This window comes from Ictalurus punctatus, chromosome 20 (assembly GCF_001660625.3).
Source record: "Ictalurus punctatus breed USDA103 chromosome 20, Coco_2.0, whole genome shotgun sequence".
NCBI classification, from domain to species: domain Eukaryota; kingdom Metazoa; phylum Chordata; class Actinopteri; order Siluriformes; family Ictaluridae; genus Ictalurus; species Ictalurus punctatus.
Window position 1 is genome coordinate 11,884,515 of NC_030435.2, and position 18,726 is coordinate 11,903,240.

At 37.6% G+C, this 18,726-nt stretch overlaps 1 protein-coding gene and 1 non-coding gene across 5 annotated transcripts in view; both read left to right on the forward strand.

Annotated features, from left to right (window-relative positions):
• The first annotated feature begins 2,075 nt into the window (after positions 1 to 2,075).
• Positions 2,076 to 2,149, forward strand: trnar-ucu (transfer RNA arginine (anticodon UCU)). The gene has a single exon. It is a non-coding gene; the product is annotated as a tRNA-Arg (tRNA).
• A 10,431-nt stretch (positions 2,150 to 12,580) lies between these two features.
• Positions 12,581 to 18,726, forward strand: part of cadm3 (cell adhesion molecule 3) — a 203,011-nt gene continuing 196,865 nt past the window's right edge. For all 4 annotated transcript variants that reach the window (XM_053688579.1, XM_053688581.1, XM_053688580.1 and 1 more), the window contains exon 1: positions 12,581 to 12,794. The gene's annotated coding sequence lies outside the window, so the exon portion shown is untranslated. The remainder of the gene's footprint in view (positions 12,795 to 18,726) is intronic.

An 18,726-nucleotide genomic window follows, 5' to 3' on the forward strand; every position in this document is an offset into this window, starting at 1 on the left:
AGATGAATCCAAAGAATCTTTAAACATTATTTAAAAAAATAAATAAATAAATTTAAAAAACAGTATTACCAACCACAAATGTAGTGACACACCCACTGTATGTTACTTAATATAAAGTCAGTACAACTATTAATTTCACAATTAAATTTACATTTGGCAGCAGCACTCTGATTTCCATAAAACTGCAGCACTGTTTGCTGAACTGGATTTTTAATCCCAAAGTTTAAAAATCCCATTTTTGAAATCCCATTTTTGATTCTAAATTTCATTTTATAAAGATAAATTGAGATTTTAAGTATCACAATTTTTTCTTATCACTTAGGCTACAGTACTAAATTTACCATATTAGTTAACAAGGAGCAAGTTACTATATGTATAAAGTATAACTATATCCGTGATCTTGAAAAATGGGTTCATTATTATTCTGTGCTACGACTCTACAGTTCATGCTGAATGGAGCAAACGCTTTCTGATTATAGCCTCTGCTGAACGTTATCCAACTGAACTAAATGGTTTTTATTTATATAAAAAGGGAAACGAAAGTGGAGGCGGTGCCGCGGGGGGCAAAGGTAACCGGTGTATAGCCGAACAGAACACTGTAACACTGACCAACAGTCTTTGTAAACATATGATGCCTTTTTAGTAACTACCTCTCTCATTAGCTCACATTTTCACCCATGTTGATAAGGAAGCTTTCCCTTTCGCTGCCTCCTTCAGTTTATCTTTCATTTTCTGCCGTCTCTGTCTGTTTGGCATCGTGCCTTTACTGACTATATAACATAGGCCTACATGTAATATGACGAGGTTACTTGCATGTCTGGAAATTTAATGAAATTGAGTAGCTAGTTTACCAACACGTTCCCTCTCAATCAATTTGAAAACTACCGGCGATAAGCATATAAAATGCTGCTAATATTACGAAAAGGTTAACAGAAGAGCTAGTGGTTTCAGTATACCTGTTTGCCTGTTGAAGTAAGACGCATCGTGATTGCGTCATGACAACGAGACTATCCGACTGCAAACTCTAGTCGGACAAATAAATAGGAAAATTCTCCGACTTTCTTGTGATTAATTTGCTACTGTTTTGTGCAAGCTCTCGTGTTAATTTGAATTCAAATGCTTTTTACATAATATAAGTTTTTATTAATTAATGTTGAGAGGGGCACTTTTAAATCATTTAAAAAAGGGCAGGGGATCGAGCCCCCAGAGCTCCCCCTTCTGCACGTCCCTGGAATGTAGTGAAGGTGGTTATACACTTCGTCTTGGTTATATAAAAGTTGCTCTCAGGAGCAGCACAAAAAATAATAATAATAAACACCGAAAAACCACAGTGTAGTGAGTAGATACAATGCAATCCGCTCATTAGCTGAACATTTGTTGCCGTGCCCACTTGGCATCAAACCTGGAACAACAAAAATGTTTTAGACCTAACAAAGCCAGCAAGAATTTAATCTCGAGATTTAAAGGCATTGCAAGTTACCCATGCCATGAGCACTGACACACTCCCATACTATGACAGATGACAGATATATATATATATATATATATATATATATATATATATAATGAGTACCTATATATTCATATAATAGCCTAGTGTATATGGATAGACACAAATTATTTTATGCCTTATTTTTGTCTGTTGCGGTGTGTGAACTATGGAACCAATGTTTTATTCTTATAGGTAGACCTAGTCTAGTTTTGGATGTCATAGCACCTCAAAAGAGATATTCATATAGAAACACTAAAGTTCTGAGAACATTTGAGAAGGTAAACACGCTGTCTAAACGCGTTACGAGGTTTGCATTAACGCCGACACTGACACAATCTGTGGAAATCATTCTGAAAAAAGCCCGGATGCATATACACGTTAAATATGCACGCCCGAAAGAAAACATTTACAGTGCCCAACTGTAGTCCGCTACTGAGCCTTCTGAGTTGGTGGTCCAGCGCGCCCTAGTGTTAAATGCTGGAATTATATATCAGAGGCTATACAACGGTCCTGATGCTGGTGACACAGGATGCGTATGATGATGCAGAATTAGAGCTCGCTGTACGGCATTGCAACTGGTTCAGTCTCTGTGGCGCAATGGAATAGCGCGCTGGACTTCTAATCCAGAGGCTCCGGGTTCGAGTCCCGGCAGAGATGTGTCCCAATAATTACCACATGGTTAATGTCTTTTATACTGCATCTCCAGACTGAATGGGAAATAAAAGATACTACCCGGCGTTATAAGACATGCTTGATGAGCTCGGAAATTTGAGGGACAGTTATTATGTTTGTTCTGCTTAATAGATGCAGAAAAAAATTAACTGATTGGGGAGATTTACAAATTGGGTATGGCAGTGTAAAAGATGATGTACTAATATAGATATTAATATACTACTAATTTCTGAAGATTTTTCAGGTGAACTTTCATGCTGCGAATCTCCTGTTCTACCACATCCGAAAAACGTTCTATTGGCTTCAGATCTGGTAACTGGGAAGACCACTGAAGAATACTGAACTCATTGTCATGTTTTTGAACCACACTCTAAAAAACATTGGGTTAAAAACAACCAAGATTGGCTTGTTTTTAGCCAAAGGCTGGGTAAATATAGGATAGAACACATTTTAGGCTAAAGTAACCCATCAAGTTGGGTTGTTAATTTTAACCTATCAAATGGGTTGTTTTTCAACACTAAGGATAGTTTCATTTTTACAAAAACGCTGGGTTAATTTTTATTTCATAAATGGGTTAATGTTTTCAGGGTTATTTTTATCTTTTGAAAATGTAAAATATTCCACATTATAAACAAATATGTCAACATGGTATCTCCTTTATTTATGCACAAGAAGGTGTTCAGAAATGCATTGTTAGAGCTGCTAAAGTGGTGTTTATATATAGACTTTGAAGTAAATGACGCAAATAAGTCATATATTTAAAATGAAAACATCAGATTTTGATCAAAAACTGAATAACGAACTTATGATCCAGTCGGCATTACAAACAAGTAAGCCAAAGCTAACGAAGATAGCAGTGCATTTAATGTCATGTAAGCTGGACTGTTATTACAGATTTTTGTTTTTTCTAGTGTACAGTAATGGTTTTATGGATAAATATATTGATATGAACCTTGTGTCTCCAAATAAATCCAACAGTCTGAAAACCACTACCTCCACCTGAGGCAAATTAAAACAGCCCATACTGATTGATTTGACCCAATGAGTTGGGATGATGCGTCGGGTGGGGGAGGGGTGCATTTATTCAACTGTTAGTGAAAATGACCCAGCCACTAACTCAGTGGTTGGGTTACACAAAACTACCCAAAAACTACCCAAGACTGAGAAAATAACCCACTTAAATGACCCCAAAGGCTCAACCCAGTATTTGGGTAGAAAAAATAACCCAGCATTTTTTAGAATGCAGTTTGATATAACTTTTACTTTGTGGCATGGTGCATTATCATCCTGGAAGTAGCCATTAGAAGATGGGTAAATTGTGGTCATGAAGAGATGCACATAGTACAACCCCAATTCCGAAAAAGTTGGGAAAATGCTAAAATGGAAAATGCTACTAAAAACAAAGAGAAATTATTTGTAAATTTACTTTGATTTGTATTTAAACAAAAAACATATAAAGACAAGGTATTTTATGTTTTACCTAATCAACTACATAGTTTGTTGATGGTAAACTTATATTTTGAAAGTAATGCATGATGCACGTTCCAAAAAAGGGCAATTTAGGACTAACAGCAATATGACAAGTTGAAATAAGGTGATGTAAAACTGGTGAGGCAATCATCTAATCATAGTATATAAGTAGCCTCCAAAAAGGCCTAGTCCAAAACCACTTCTGAATGCACGTGACCTCAGATCTCTCAGACGTCACTGTCTTAAAAGCTGTCATGAGTCTGTAATAGAGATCCTGACATGGGCTCAGGAATACTTTAGTAAACCTTTGTCAGTCAACACCATTCGCTGCTGCATCCACAGATACAAGTTAAGGCTTTACTATGCAAAGCGGAAGCCATACATCAACACTGTCCAGGAGCGCCTCCGACTTCTCTGGGCTCGGTCACATCTGAGATGGACTGAGATGGAGCACAGTGGAATCGTATTTTGTGGTCCGAATAGGAAAAGGACCATCCAAGCTGTTATCAGCATCAAGTCCAAAATCCAGCATCTGTCATAGTATGGGAGTGTGTCAGTGCTCATGGCATGGGTAACTTGCACATCTGACAGACACCATTAATGCAGAAAGAGATATATATACATTTTGGAGCAACATATGCTGCCATCCAGAGCAGGACAATGCCAAACCACATTCTGCCCGGACTACAAGCACATGGTTGCATAAGCAGAGAGTGCGGGTGCTAGTATGACCTACCTGCAGTCCTGACCTTTCTCCGAATCAGGTCCGATGTGTGGCACATTATGAAGTGCAAAATAAGGCAATGAAGGCCCCGTACAGTTGCGCAGCTGAAGAAATGCATAATGGATGAATGTGGGAAAATTCCGCTTGCTAAACTTAACCAACTGGTGTCTTCAGTGCCCAAATGCTTAATAGGTGTTACTAAAAGAATTTTTTTTTTGTTTGGTTTTTTTTTTTGCATTTTCTATACTGTCCCAATTTTTTGGAATTGTGCTAGGCTGTAGCATTCAAGAGATGATTGATTGGTTTTAATGGGTCCAAAGTGTGCCAAGAAAACATTCCCCACAACATTACACCACCTCCACCAGCCTGGACTATTGACATAAGGCAGGTTGAGTCCATGGATTCATGCTGTTAATGCCAAATTCTGTATGCCTCAGCAGAAATCGAGCTTCATCAGACCAGGCTACATTTTACCAGTCTTCAACTGTCCAGTTTTGGTGAGCCTATGTCCACTGCAGCCTCAGGTTTCTGTACTTGGCTGACAGAAGTGGAACCCTATGTGGTCTTCCACTGTTGTAGCCCATCTGCTTCAAGGTTCCAATTCTAGAGACTGTTGTGTATGAAACTCCCAGGAAATCAGCAGGTATAGAAATACTCTACTATATTTATAATACTATTTTTTAAAAAACCTACCTGTCTAGCACCAAAAATCATACCACAGTCAAAATTCCTGAAATTACTTTTTTCCCCCCATTCTGATGGTTGATGTGAACATTACCCAAGGCTAGGTGTTCAGGTGTTCAAATGTGCTCAGCAAGTGTGTGTGTGTGTGTGTGTGTGTGTGTGTGTGTGTGTGTGTGTGTGTGTGTGTGTGTGTGTGTGTGTGTGTGTGTGTGTGTGTGTGTGTGTGTGTGTATAAACATAACATGCAGCCTTAGCTTTCTGTTCTTGGCCATAACATTAAAACCTTAAAACCACCTGCCTAAGACTGTGCCAAAACAGCTCTAACCTGTCGAGGTATAAACTCCACAAGACCTCTGAAGGTGTGCTGTGGTATCTGGCACCAAGACATTCGCAGCAGATCCTTAACAAGTCCTGTAAGTTGAGAAGTGGGGCCTCCATGGATCTTGTTTGTCCAGCACATCCCACAGATGCTCAATCGGATTGAGCTCTGGGGAATTTGGAGGCAACACCTTGAACTCTTTATCATGTTCCTCAAACCATCCCTGAAGTGTAGCAGGGTGCATTATCCTGCTGAAAGAGGCCACATGCATTAAGGAATACCACTGGATGTACTTGGTCTGCAAAAATGTAAATCATTGCTTACATGTTTACACACACACACACACACACACACTCACAGTGGGGGAAATAAGTATTGAACGTATTTATATGAGTCTGTATTATAAATTCTTTATTCTAATATTTTGAGATATTGGAATTTTGATTTCCATGAGTTGTAAGCCGTAATCATCAAGATTAAAACAAAAAAGGCTTGAAATATTTCACTTTATATGTAATGAATCTAGAATATATTAAAGTTCCACTTTTTGAATTAAATTACGGAAATAAACAAACTTTTCCATGATATTCTAATTTTTTTTAGATGCGCCTGTACATGCACACGCAGAATGTAGGAACACTGGATCAGGAAGTAGCAACTTGTTCACTACAGAAAGCATCCATCTTGCTTACAATTTGCTTCAGCAATAATGTACTTGTCTGAGGCCTTGCCAGTGGAGGCTGTCTGAAGGAGAATTGGCCTGAATTGCATGCAGAGAAGACAGAGATAGAGGGAAAGGCAGAAAGAATGGCTGTCAGAGAGATGGAGAGAGACATCAGTGTCCTATTGATTTTCACGAGTGTGCACTGATTGGCTCTCACACAATGATGAAGAGGTTCCTCTACAGCTGAACTGTTTGATATTAAACACTCCAATTCAAAAGGTACATTGATGTTAAGTTACACTCAAAATTGTAGAGGGAAAAACAACACATCTCTGTTATTTTTGTTATTTTTCACACATCTCTGTGTGGAAATATACTAACAAAGCGATTGTGTTGAAAGCAACACAAAATGTGTTGTTCTTAACTAGACACAGAGATGTGTTAAAAATGAACACATTATGTGTTAAATATTTCCACACAAATATGTGTTAAAAATAACACAAATGTGTTAAATACACTAACACACTGATTAAGTTGTCCTTGTGTTGTCCTATTAGTACGCTATTAAACAATTAACCTAATTGGCAATAGTATTTCTAATATTTAAGAATATTTTAAATCCAGTATTGAATTATTAGCGGTAATGGAAATAAAGCCCTGAAGCAAGACTGAATATCCTGAATATCCCCATTATTGAATGAATACCGGAACAGCTGATGCGCGCAGTGGCTTCAAGCTGTACGAATGCGTATTTTCCTGATAACGGAGAACAGTGGGCAACACCCGTTAGATGATAACACTGTACTTCGTGCATGCATGTTTACTGCTTGTCGCAATATTATGCACTTTGTGACGTTATCAGCTTTTCTATATCTAATCTCTTTATATAATAGCAAAAAAAATAATCTAATCGGAGGTAAATTGCGAGCTATAACAGGACTAAAAGATGGGTCGGTGTCGCTTGGACTGGCGGTTCGTGGCTCATACGGAGACTTCCTGCTCCGGTTGCTGGTGCAGGTTTACAGCAGCACGCGCGCCTATCTGCCTCTCTATATTTAGGATAACCCCGCGCCTCACAGCGCGTAATCCGCGTGCAAAACTAATCCTAATCCCCTCGTGGCCATTTACTCCGTCCGTCCTCCACGCCTCTATTTCTGATCCTGCGCGTCACCCTAGCCAGTGTACATGGAGCCACTAATCCAGGGGCGTGGCCACATGGGTGGCACAAGGAGACAGTGCAGGGTGTTAGCTGAACTGTTAATCATCCGGGGCTGAGCCCTACGGAAGCCATTAGCAACCATGCATTATTTATTTATTTTTTCTTTGTTGTTTTCTCGACTTAATTTTTCGTGATTTTTACATAACCAAAAGCTGTTTTCTCAAGACATAATTTTATCCAGAGAAACACTTGCGCTTGTGAATGGGACTGGTAGGCCATTAGGCTACATGCACTTTGACATCTTCACCATCATAAATTTAATAATTACCCGCTTTAGAGATGGGCTTTATCTCCGTATTAAAAGAGAGGGGTTTCCCTTACTCAAGTGTTGGACACTAATGTGAAAGTCGTCAATCCTGCAAGGGATGACGTATTTATGTAGGCAAACCCGGAAGTTAGCATCACCCTGCTTCCCTCGACAAAGCCCTGATAGGTTTTTTCCACTGGATTTTGGTTTATTGCAGAAAATAAACTCTTTGACCAACAAAAGTTTATGATTCTTAAATGTTTTGTTCATCAAGATAATCTTCACAAATGAATACAACTTTTATGAATTTTGAAGCCTATTACAATCGCAGAAGTAAAAAGCTAATGTTAGGCTATAAACAAACGACACTACCACTACGCTTCTTTCAATCTTTATTTTAAAAACATTACAATTGGAAAATACTATAAATTAATAAATCTCCAAGTTGGAAAGTTTGAGTTAGAATAGTTTGCAAGAGTGCGAGTATAAACACAACGGGGCTGTAGTAGATGAGTTTTCCTGTTTGGTGTGATGAAGTTTAATGTCCCGACAACCTCTGTAGTCTCATTTAGTCACTTATTAATAACCGTGTTAACAAAATCACAAACAGGGTATTACTGATGTATTTTATGTCATAGTATAAAATGTGAACATATCTTGAGATTATGTTAACCACAGACCTTATTTCAGTCATTTAACCAAAAACCCATTGAAAAAAACCAATTGACTTCGGGATGATGGATGTCGAGTACACATTAGGTCCAGATTATGAGAAAATTAAGTCACGTGATCACGAGAAAACAAGAAAGAAAAAAATTATATGGATGCTTAGGGCTTCCATAGAGCCCAGATTCTTCTCGTTTTAGAACTTTTTAAAACTTACTTCTAAACAGACTGTTTGCATACATTTTTTTTTCTTGCTTGTAAGGGCTAATCGCTATTTATCACTCTTTGCAGGACTACCAGACTGATAAAATCTCAAACTTTTTAGCTATCTAACAGAAGACTAGGTTAGTTTGGTGTCGTTTGCCAAGGGGAGGCACAACTAAGCTATTATTGTATGGGTTTAGCTGCTACAGTGCCATGCAGAGTATGTTATCTTTCCTTATGCTCTGCTCATATCATATTCACATAACTTATACATATTCATAAACTCATATAGACATTTACACACCTTCCTGTTCAGCATGAGAGGATGTTACTGTTTCAGTTTCAACCTATTTACTGGTTTTAAAAATAATTGGCGTATATCCATTTGTCCTCACACTGACTGTGAGCTAGTGTTTGGCAGAATTTAGAGCCAATAAGACACAAGTATTTCCATGTATTTTCCTTTAAACCTTGTCTGATTGGTCTTACCTCTGTTCACTGAACATATAAAATTACAGGCTGTCTTCTTTCACTGATGTTTAGTTACGTGATAAATCGCTCCAATTAGAGAATTATTCAGGGCTAAAGAATGAATCTTCGGGGCTACAGCCACCCCAGCTTTGACCTCAGATCAGATCTTGGAGAAGTCTTTTCCTTTATTGCAATTCATGCAGACGTAATGACTAGCTATAACTATAACTAGCTTGTGTTAGATATTGCTCTTAACTGTTAGGATCTACAAAGCACACCAGTACATTAACTTTATAATTGTGGCCACTTCTTTTGCACAAATAAGATATACTGCAAATGCAACTTTGCATTATATCTTTAGGCTACAGTATATTGCAAGGCCAAATTTTTGTTTTTGTTTTTACTATACATTGAAGACATTTGGTTTTTAGAACAAAAACATGAATGAGATAATAAGATCAGAATTTCAGCTTTCATTTCCAGATATTTACATCTAGATGTGTTAAACAACTTAGAACATGGCACCTTTTGTTCGAACTCACACATTTTTCAGGAGAGCAAAAATATTGGAAAGTGTGACTCACAGGTGTTTTTTGTTGCCCAGTTGTGCCCTATTAGATTGATTGTTTAAACAGTTAATAGATCTGGATGTCTATTCTTGGTTTGAGCCCTGGCTTTTGCCAGTGAAGACTGCCTTTTTGTTAAAAGGATAAACCAATATGAAGAGAGCTGTATAGGAGAAAAGTAATCCATTTTGAAGTTGTGAAAAAAGGGAAACTCAATCTGCGTAATTGTGCAAGCACTAGGTATAGCCAATACAACAATTTGGAAAGTCCTGAATAAGAAAGAAACCACTGGTATACTAACAAAAGCCATGAAACAAGTTAGCCAAGGAAAACAACAGCATTTGATGACAGATACATCGTGAGAGCTATGTGAAGAAAAACTCAAAAACAACAGTCAGTGACATCACCAACAACCTACACAGGGCAGGGGTGAAGGCATCACAAGCCACCATTTAAAGAAGACTTTGAGAGCAAAAAAAAGAAGTCATACCACAAGATACAAACCTCATCAGCAATATGAATCAGAAGGCCAGATTGGAATTTGCAAAGAGATACAGAGATGGGCCAAAATGTTTTTCTGGAACCAAGATTAACCTCTACCAAGGTGGTGGAAAGGGTAAAGTGTGGAGAAAGAAATAATCTGCTCATGTTCTAAGTTGTTTAACATGCACTGTTAGACATTTCTGTAATTTTTACTGTTATTTACTATATAGCACCCATTATAATACTGCAAATTTTCTTAACAGTAAATAACAGTAATTCCATTTGCATCATGGGAATCTTCTGTGACATCAAACACCATATGCAGAAATTAACTTTTTTATTTATTTATGTATATCACTGTATTTACCGTAACAGCTTTTAGTGTCAATGCACCATGTTTTTTTTTTTTTATTTACATAGTCATTTTTTTCTTTTACTCATTTTTGCCAGGCTTTGCCTTAAGGTACAGAATCAGATTAGGAACCACAGCTGTGCCACAGGTTGTGCCAGGGAGGGAGCTTAGCGGTACAGTTCTGGAGAACACCTATGTGATACACTGATGAAAGAGCTTTGTACGAAGATTTTTCTCCTTGAGAGAATAAGCAAGCAAGGTAAAAAAAAAAAAAAAAAAAAACCTTTGTACTGACAATTCCCGCAGTTGTCATATTTGTGCACCTGAATTAACCTAGGTTAACATTTGCATGTAAGCATTAGTGGTAACAAACTTAGCTTGAACTGCGCTAATGTTGTATTTAACTAACGGCTTAACCAAATTAAAATTTGTATTTTTAAAGTAATATTTTTAATAAATGGAAAAGAGAATGATAACTGTATAAGCAACAGAGAAAGGTGGAGAACTTGTTCAAAGCTTAAGTAGTGTTACGAGGGTGTCTTTCATTAGCAGACAGGACAGAGATCCATTATGGTCAATATTCCATTTATAATGATCTTTTTGTATCAGTATTTCTTGTGAAGCAAATGCTAGCAATATGTACAGCTGTAAGATTTGTAGCCGCCTTACTGCCAATTTTAAAACCTTTTTTGCCCATGCAAAAAGTCATGGAAATTTGGCTAACTACCGGTATTAAATGTGTTTTCCATTATTTATTTATTTATTTCCCCCCCATTTATTGTCTGTTGCCTAAAAATTCTTTGTGAGGATAAATCCAGAGGATGGAACAAAATGCACCGCAAAAACAGGAGTGAGTCGTAAGACAGTAGAAATTGTGAAGAGGAAGATGACAATCATCAACCACAGAGTGTCATCCTTCCTTCGCCAGATAACCGAATTTGAGTGGATGAACTTGGATTAAGTGAGACAACTGATCTCTAACAAACAACTGGATTGCTCATGATGTCATAAAAGTGAAGCCACCGCACCGCCATATTGCTATGTCCTTGCCAAAGTGTTTTGTGCCTTCTTCCTGCCTTGTGCTGTGTATTCCTGTCTTGCTGTGCTGCTTTCCTTTTACCATTATTAGTTATGTTTTCTATTCATTCCAATTTGCTCCAGTTGCTGTTGGTTCCATTTTCCCATTGCCATTACACCACCGACAGTGTTGGACTGCCCTCCTGGTTTTGACCCTAGCCTGCCTCTGATTCTGTTTCTGCTCATTCCCTGACTGTGAAGATAAGGATTATTCTGCTGTTGTTGACCTCGGCCTGTCTCAATCTCCATATGCCGGAGTCCTTCTGGTTTTTCTGCAGATATTCTTACTGTAATTATATATATATATATATATATATATATATATATATATATATATATATATATATATATATATATATATATATCATTTATTACTGTAAAACTGAAATATGGTTATGGTACTGTAAATCTCAATTTCAGTAACATACTGTACTGGCAACAGTGTCGCCAGTAAGTTACTGCAAAAACCATTTGAAATGTCTAACAGTCTCTCTCTCTCTCTCTCTCTCTCTCTCTCTCTCTCTCTCTCTCTCTCTCTATATATATATATATATATATATATATATATATATATATATATATTAAAAGATATAATCAAATATTTACAAAAATGTGAGGGGTGTACTCACTTTTGTGAGATACTGTACATACACACACACACACACACACACACACACACAGGTGCATCTCAAAAAATTATATATATATATATATATATATATATATATATATATATATATATATATATATATATATATATATATATATCAGGAAATGAAAGTAGCTGAAATTCTGATGTCTTATATTCATCTTTTAATCTCAAACACAAATGTCTTCAGTGTATAGCAAAAACAAAATTCCAATACATTTGAAGGGTATTATAATTAGGTGGTGACAGCCCTTAGTGTTCCACCTAATTATAGCACCCTCTTCCTCCACCCTTTTCACTCCATGTGTTTAAACCTGGACATCCCACTGTGCAAATCATGGAAAAGACCCAGACACAGCTTTTTACCTACTATTTGAAACAACAACAACAACAACAACAACAACAACAACAATAATAATAATAATAATAATAATAATAATAATAATAATTATTATTATTATTATTATTATTATTATTATAGACACGGGTTGAGCCTCTCCCTCGCTCAGGCAGTGTGCTTTGGCCCTGTTTCCAAATGGTACGGGCCAAATCGTATTAAAATCCACCGCCCCCCTCCCCCCCACCCCTTTCGCGCCATACCCCTCCCTTCCCTAACTCCCTCCCAGCTTCTATCTTCTTTCAGTCGCACCGTTTTTGCTGCAGTAAATGGTAGCCGTTGGAGAGGGCAATAAAGCGAGAAAACACAACAGAAAAGAAAGAAGCCCGCTAAGGGAAGCGTGAACCGGACATTATCGTGAGCACCATCAGTGGGTAGAGATCCCGCACGCAGCGAACGTGAAACGTGGGCTTCACAGGCACATATAGAAGCATATAGGTGCGTATAGAAGCTCTTCTATTTTTTCTGAACATATACATACGCGTATATATAGCTAGTATATATATATATATATATATATATATATATATATATATATATATATATATATATATGGGTCTGTGCGTATATAGGTTATATGTGTGTATGTGTGTGTGTGTGTGTGTAAATATATATATATATATATATATATATATATATATATATATATATATATATATATATAAAATCGGCGGCGTCCTTGTGCTCAAATAACCGTCAGTGATTTCACAATATAGTCAGACGCGCGCTCTGGTGTTGTGGAATACGCGTGCATCGTCACCGACATACCAAAAACACCTTACTCGTGATTATGAAGTACGGGCGGAGGCTGTGTTGATAGGTGAATCTGTTTATGCGTTCTGTTTTGGGACTGGTCCCCCCCCCCATCCCCCCATTTCCCTTCGTGAGCTACCATCCGTCATCCGTCTCTCTTTCTGCATTGGGTGAGCTCGCGCGGTGCACATCTTCTTCTGTTTTCCGCGTGTCGACGGGGCGCTCCCGGTAACCAACCGTCGTTACCAAGGGGCTGCTGCTCACCGGGGGAGTGAGACAGTGTGCGTTAGAGAGAGAGAGAGAGAGAGAGAGAGAGAGAGAGAGAGAGAGAGATCCTGAACGGGTGGGTCTGTTTCGGCTTACAGGCAGGCACGGATTTACGCACGGGCCTATTGGGCACTTGCCCAGGGCACCAGACCAGCAGGGGGCCCTCAAACCTGGCATATTTTTAGATGTGTATATTTTTTCATATATGATTTTTTTTTGTCAATAACAGAGCATTGTTTAATACTGTCATAATTGTATTATCTTTGCAGTTTTGAAGTTGTATTAATTTCGAAAAAATAAAATAAAATAATTTAAAATAGCAATGTTTGTGTTGTGAAGAAGGACATCTATGGGCGAGTGAAAATCATTTCATGACTCTCGTGTAGAAGACAGCTGGGTTCATAAATATAATAAAAATTAGTTAAAAACCACAAGCAAGTGTAGCAATGAAAAGAAAAAGAAAAAAAGAAAAAGAAGGAATAGAAGCTGAATTGGTACAAAAGCTACCAACAATCTCCAGCTTTTTTTAAAATCGGTGCAAACACGCCTGATGCTAACAACCAAGTTCCCATTGTTTCAAGTGAAGATGACGTTAACACAACTAACTGTGACAGCAGCGATACTGAGCTGCCCTGTGATGATATCAAAGCATGCCAGCGACACCATGTCAGGTTAAGCAGGACGATAAGAGTAAGAAAGATGAAGATGACCATGCGTTTTGGCTAAAAAAACAGGGACCCAAAATTGTGGGAAAATATAAACAAGGATTCGGTGAAAAGTATTCTTATTAACAGAGGGGCTGCTGCTTTCCACAACCGACGCTCAAAATATCCATCTTCCCTAAGGGATAGTGGTCTGGGTGGTAAGACTCGCTCCCTTACAGGTTATGTCTACAAAAAAGTGATATGAACCTTCTGACAGCAGTTGCTTGAATAATTGTGTGAGTTTGTATCACCGCAACGAGAACTATTTAACCACTATGAGAGGGAGCTTTAAGTGTGCCAGGTGTATGTCAGTCCTATAAGGATGAAGTTCAACAAATCAAAAAAATAAAAACTTTAGCGAATGAGCCCAGAGATGATGATGCAGGCTTTAGTGGAAGTCATAAAATTCAAGTGCACACATTTAATTCTACTATTTATAATCTTGTCAACGGCCTTGATCACATTCTGGATGCCCATAAACACGAATAATCTTTTTGGTTCTATTGATGCCAGACTCAAAATCAGACAGGAACATTATTACAGAAGCCCATAACCTTTCCTCTGCTTACCCTGATGATTTGAACAGCTGTCTTGCTGATGAGCTGATTCAGTTCAGATATTTCATTTCAATGGAGCTGGACAGATCACCATCAAAGGTACTCAAAACAATTATAGATTATGGACTGCCATTGGTTTTCCCCAATGTGTATATTCCTCACACTGCCAGTCAGCAACTGTGAAGGAGAACGTTCATTTTATCTCATGGAAAAAGTAAAAAATGACCTAAGAACCAAAATGTCAAAAGGACATCTCAACTCACTGTCTTTAATAGCCATAGAATGTGAACTGGTGAGGGAACTGGATTTTGATGACCCTGTGGAAGAGGTTTCTCAAAGGAAAGCAAGAAACATACCCCTCAGCTTAGGGCTGCAACAACTAATTGGTAAAATCGATAATTAAAATAATTGACAACGAATTTCATTATTGATTAGTTGAGGTCACAGAGTAAGCTGCTGCGGGAAAAGTGCATGATCCAGGTTGTCCAAAACCTGAGAATGTTTTATATTATGTGCTTCAAACAAACTCGCTAGTGTATTAATGTGGCTTGTCATGTCAGATGCTGTGACAGATGCGTGTGTTTTTAATGTGTTCCAGACATGTTTTCTTCAGTGCAGAAATGACATTTTTAAATTTATTTATCTGTAAATGTTAGAAATTCATGCCAGTATTTCCATTTGGCATAAAGGCTTGTCCTGACAGCAAGTGAGTCTCCATTAAATTTAACTGAATGAACACGAGTCCACACATGCACATTAATCAAACAGCGTGCAATAGAAAGGAAGCGCAATAATTGACTAAAATAGAAATTTTTAGCAAATATGTTGTTTGACAACATGTTTAGAAACAAAATTAATTGTGTTTTTTATGAGAGCAGTAACTGTAATGTAATTCTATATAAATGTAAGAAGTGCCATACATTTACAGAAAAAAGTAACATGCTACTGTGTTCAAATGAGTGAATGTGTGTTACTGCCTCTTACCAGTTAACACTTAGTTTGTGCTTTGCTTTTTCTTTTTCTTTTTCTTTATTTTTTAAAATTTATTTATATATATATTTTTAATAGCATTTTTAATATAGTGATTTATCTTCTGCTTTAAAGCTTGTGGACAATCAGTTATTTTTTTGTTTCCAAAATATAATGTTAATATTAAAAAAAAAATCCTTTACACAATGTATAGCATAGATACATTTACTACCTTTTTCATAGCCTTCAATTTTCACAATGTGAAATATTTTTCAACCCCCCCCCCCCCCAAAAAAAAATACAGAAAATAAAAATTAGTCTTTTAACCCAACTAATCAAAGAAATAATCGACAAATCAATTGATCAAAATAATCAATCATCAAAATAATCGTTAGTTGCAGCCCTACGTCAGCTAAGGTAAAAAACATTTTTTTTACTAGGCTATATGCTTTGGTGATTATATTGCCACATGTTCATCCACATGACACTGCTTAGATGTTGATAGATATTGGTGAGATATAAATGAGGCAATTTGTGGTGTGAAACAGAATATTGTGTGCATTCTCCCCACTTATTATTGTCATGGTAAATCCTGTACGATGGGGCACAGGTGCAAACACTGCTGTGGAAAAATGTGGTGCCAGGAGGGCCTTTGGGACATCTGTCCCCAGTCCACATCGACATCTAAATCTCTCCCTGCTTACAGGAGACAGGCACCTTCCATGCCAGTGCAAAGGTATCTCTTGGGGCTTTGCTGCTCGAGTGCTGACTTCTGTTCCTACAAAGAAAACAAGTTGTATTGCGATCTCTCCATCCCTCCTTGTGTGCAAGTTGTGCACACATATAACGGAATAACAACAATAAACACCTGTCCCGTGGACAATGCTATGGCTTAATCTGAAACGGGGAGAATGCAGACAGCTACTCTGAGGAATAAATTAAGAAATGCCATTGCCTGGCCCTGCATATGTGCTATGGCCCTGTGTCTTGAGCCATGTCTGTGAGCTGACTACAATATTGCACGCGTGTGCCCAGGCCTCTTTATGTGTGTGTGTGTGTAGTCTCTGTCTTATGAGGATGCACGGGGTGGATGCTGAGTGGCGATGGGTTCCTCGTGGTTTAAAACAGTGAACGCAGGAATTCAGTTTTGTTTAACACCCATACTGGACTTTCAGCAGCATCAAAAACGTATTTTTTTATTATTAAACAAATCTGTCATTGTTTGCCCTTAGATTCACATTGTCGTTTCTCTTAAATAATGAATGAACGACCAGCACAGAGCATAACAGTGCAGACCATAACAGAGTTGGACAACTTGCAACAATAGCAGACAATAGGGAAACTAAATGATTGCTAGCTCTATCAGTGACAGGAGAAAATTCTCCTCAATCAAGTTGAAAACAATGAAATTAATTTTTTCATTGATAAAAATACAGTTTCAAATATTTTTATTGAGCATTAAATCAAACCATATGTCTTATTACCCACACAATGAACACATTGAATATTGGTGATTGAAGGACATCTGAGGACCCAGACAATGAGAATTTTAAGTATTAAACTGAATAATATTGGTGTTCATTTGAATAAAAAAGACAAGAGGTGTAATCTTACTCATACTTGTACAGTCCTGTGAAAAATTATTCGCCCCATCCTGATTTTTTCTGTTTTGTGTATATCTCATTCTAAACAGTTTTAGATCTTCAAAGGAAATACAGCATAAAACAAAGGCAATCTGAGTAAACACACAATAAAGTTTTTTATTTATTTATTTTATTGAAGCAAAAAAAGTTATCCAACACCTATCACTGATATAAAAATCTAAAAGGAACCCCGACTGTGAATACTTGTAGGCCTTAACATGCAATAATTGCTCTCTCCTACTAAAATACATTGTTAGAAACACATTCAATATTTTCATTATTTTAAAGATCCTTAATGTTTAATACATATTTTAACCTACGGACGGCGCCATTACGTTACATGTGCAATGCACTCTTAGTCGATGATGTAAAACGGTTGCACTTGAGCACGCAAAAGAATTAGCTACTAGCCCTCTCAGCAGGAAAAGAATGCCACACTGTGCTACTTTTGGCTGTAGTGTTCTTGTTTTTGTGTACTGTGATACAGGGAATATGTGTAAAAACAGTGGGGGAAATAAGTATTGGACACGTACATTTTTTTTTTTCAGTAAATATGTTTCCAATGAGGCTATCCACATGAAATTTTCAAAAGACATCAGTATTAACTCAAGAAATCCACAGATATAAAGAATTCACAACAGTAAAGTCCATAAATAAAGTTATGTGTAATAAAGTGGAATGACAAAGGAAAAAAGTATCGAACATGCTATGAAAAACCAGTTCTCCAAGGCAAGGTAAGGCACGGAACCAGTTGAAATCCGTAACTAATTATACCTCCTACCTGTGCAAATTAATATCAGCTGGATTAGTAAATTGATGGTCTATAAAAAGGCTTTTCATTACCAAGGTGTCACACAAGAAACATCTCATGATGGGTCAAAGCAAAGAGCTCTCCCAAGACCTTCACAACCTTAATGTTGCAACATTGATGGAATCGGATACAGACGTATTTCAAAACTTCTGAATCCTCCAGTAAGCACCATTGCGGCCATTATCCACAAGTGGAAGCAACATCACTCCATCATCAACCAGCCACGCACAGAAGCTCCTCGCAAGATTTCTGAACAGGGAGTCAGAAGAGTAGCCCAAGAGCCAAGGACCACTTGGAAAGAGCTCCAGAAACACTTGGAGGCAGGAGGTGCCATCGTCATAGAGAAAACAATATCCACTGCTCATGCTCACCCCGCAAGACTCCATTACTAAAGAAAAGGCATATCAAAGATTGTTTAAAGTTGCTACAGCTCATTTGGACAAGGCTATGAAATAAGGGGAGAGTGTGGTCTGGTCAGACAAGAGAAAAATGTCATTTTTGGCTGTCATACTACACACCATGTTTGGAGAAGAAATGGCAGTGCACATTACCCTAAAAACACTATACCAACAGTGAAGTTTGGAGGTGGACGCATCATGCTGGGGCTGTTTTCATCGCATGGTACTGGCAGACTTCATATAATTGAAAGAACGATGAATGGAGCCC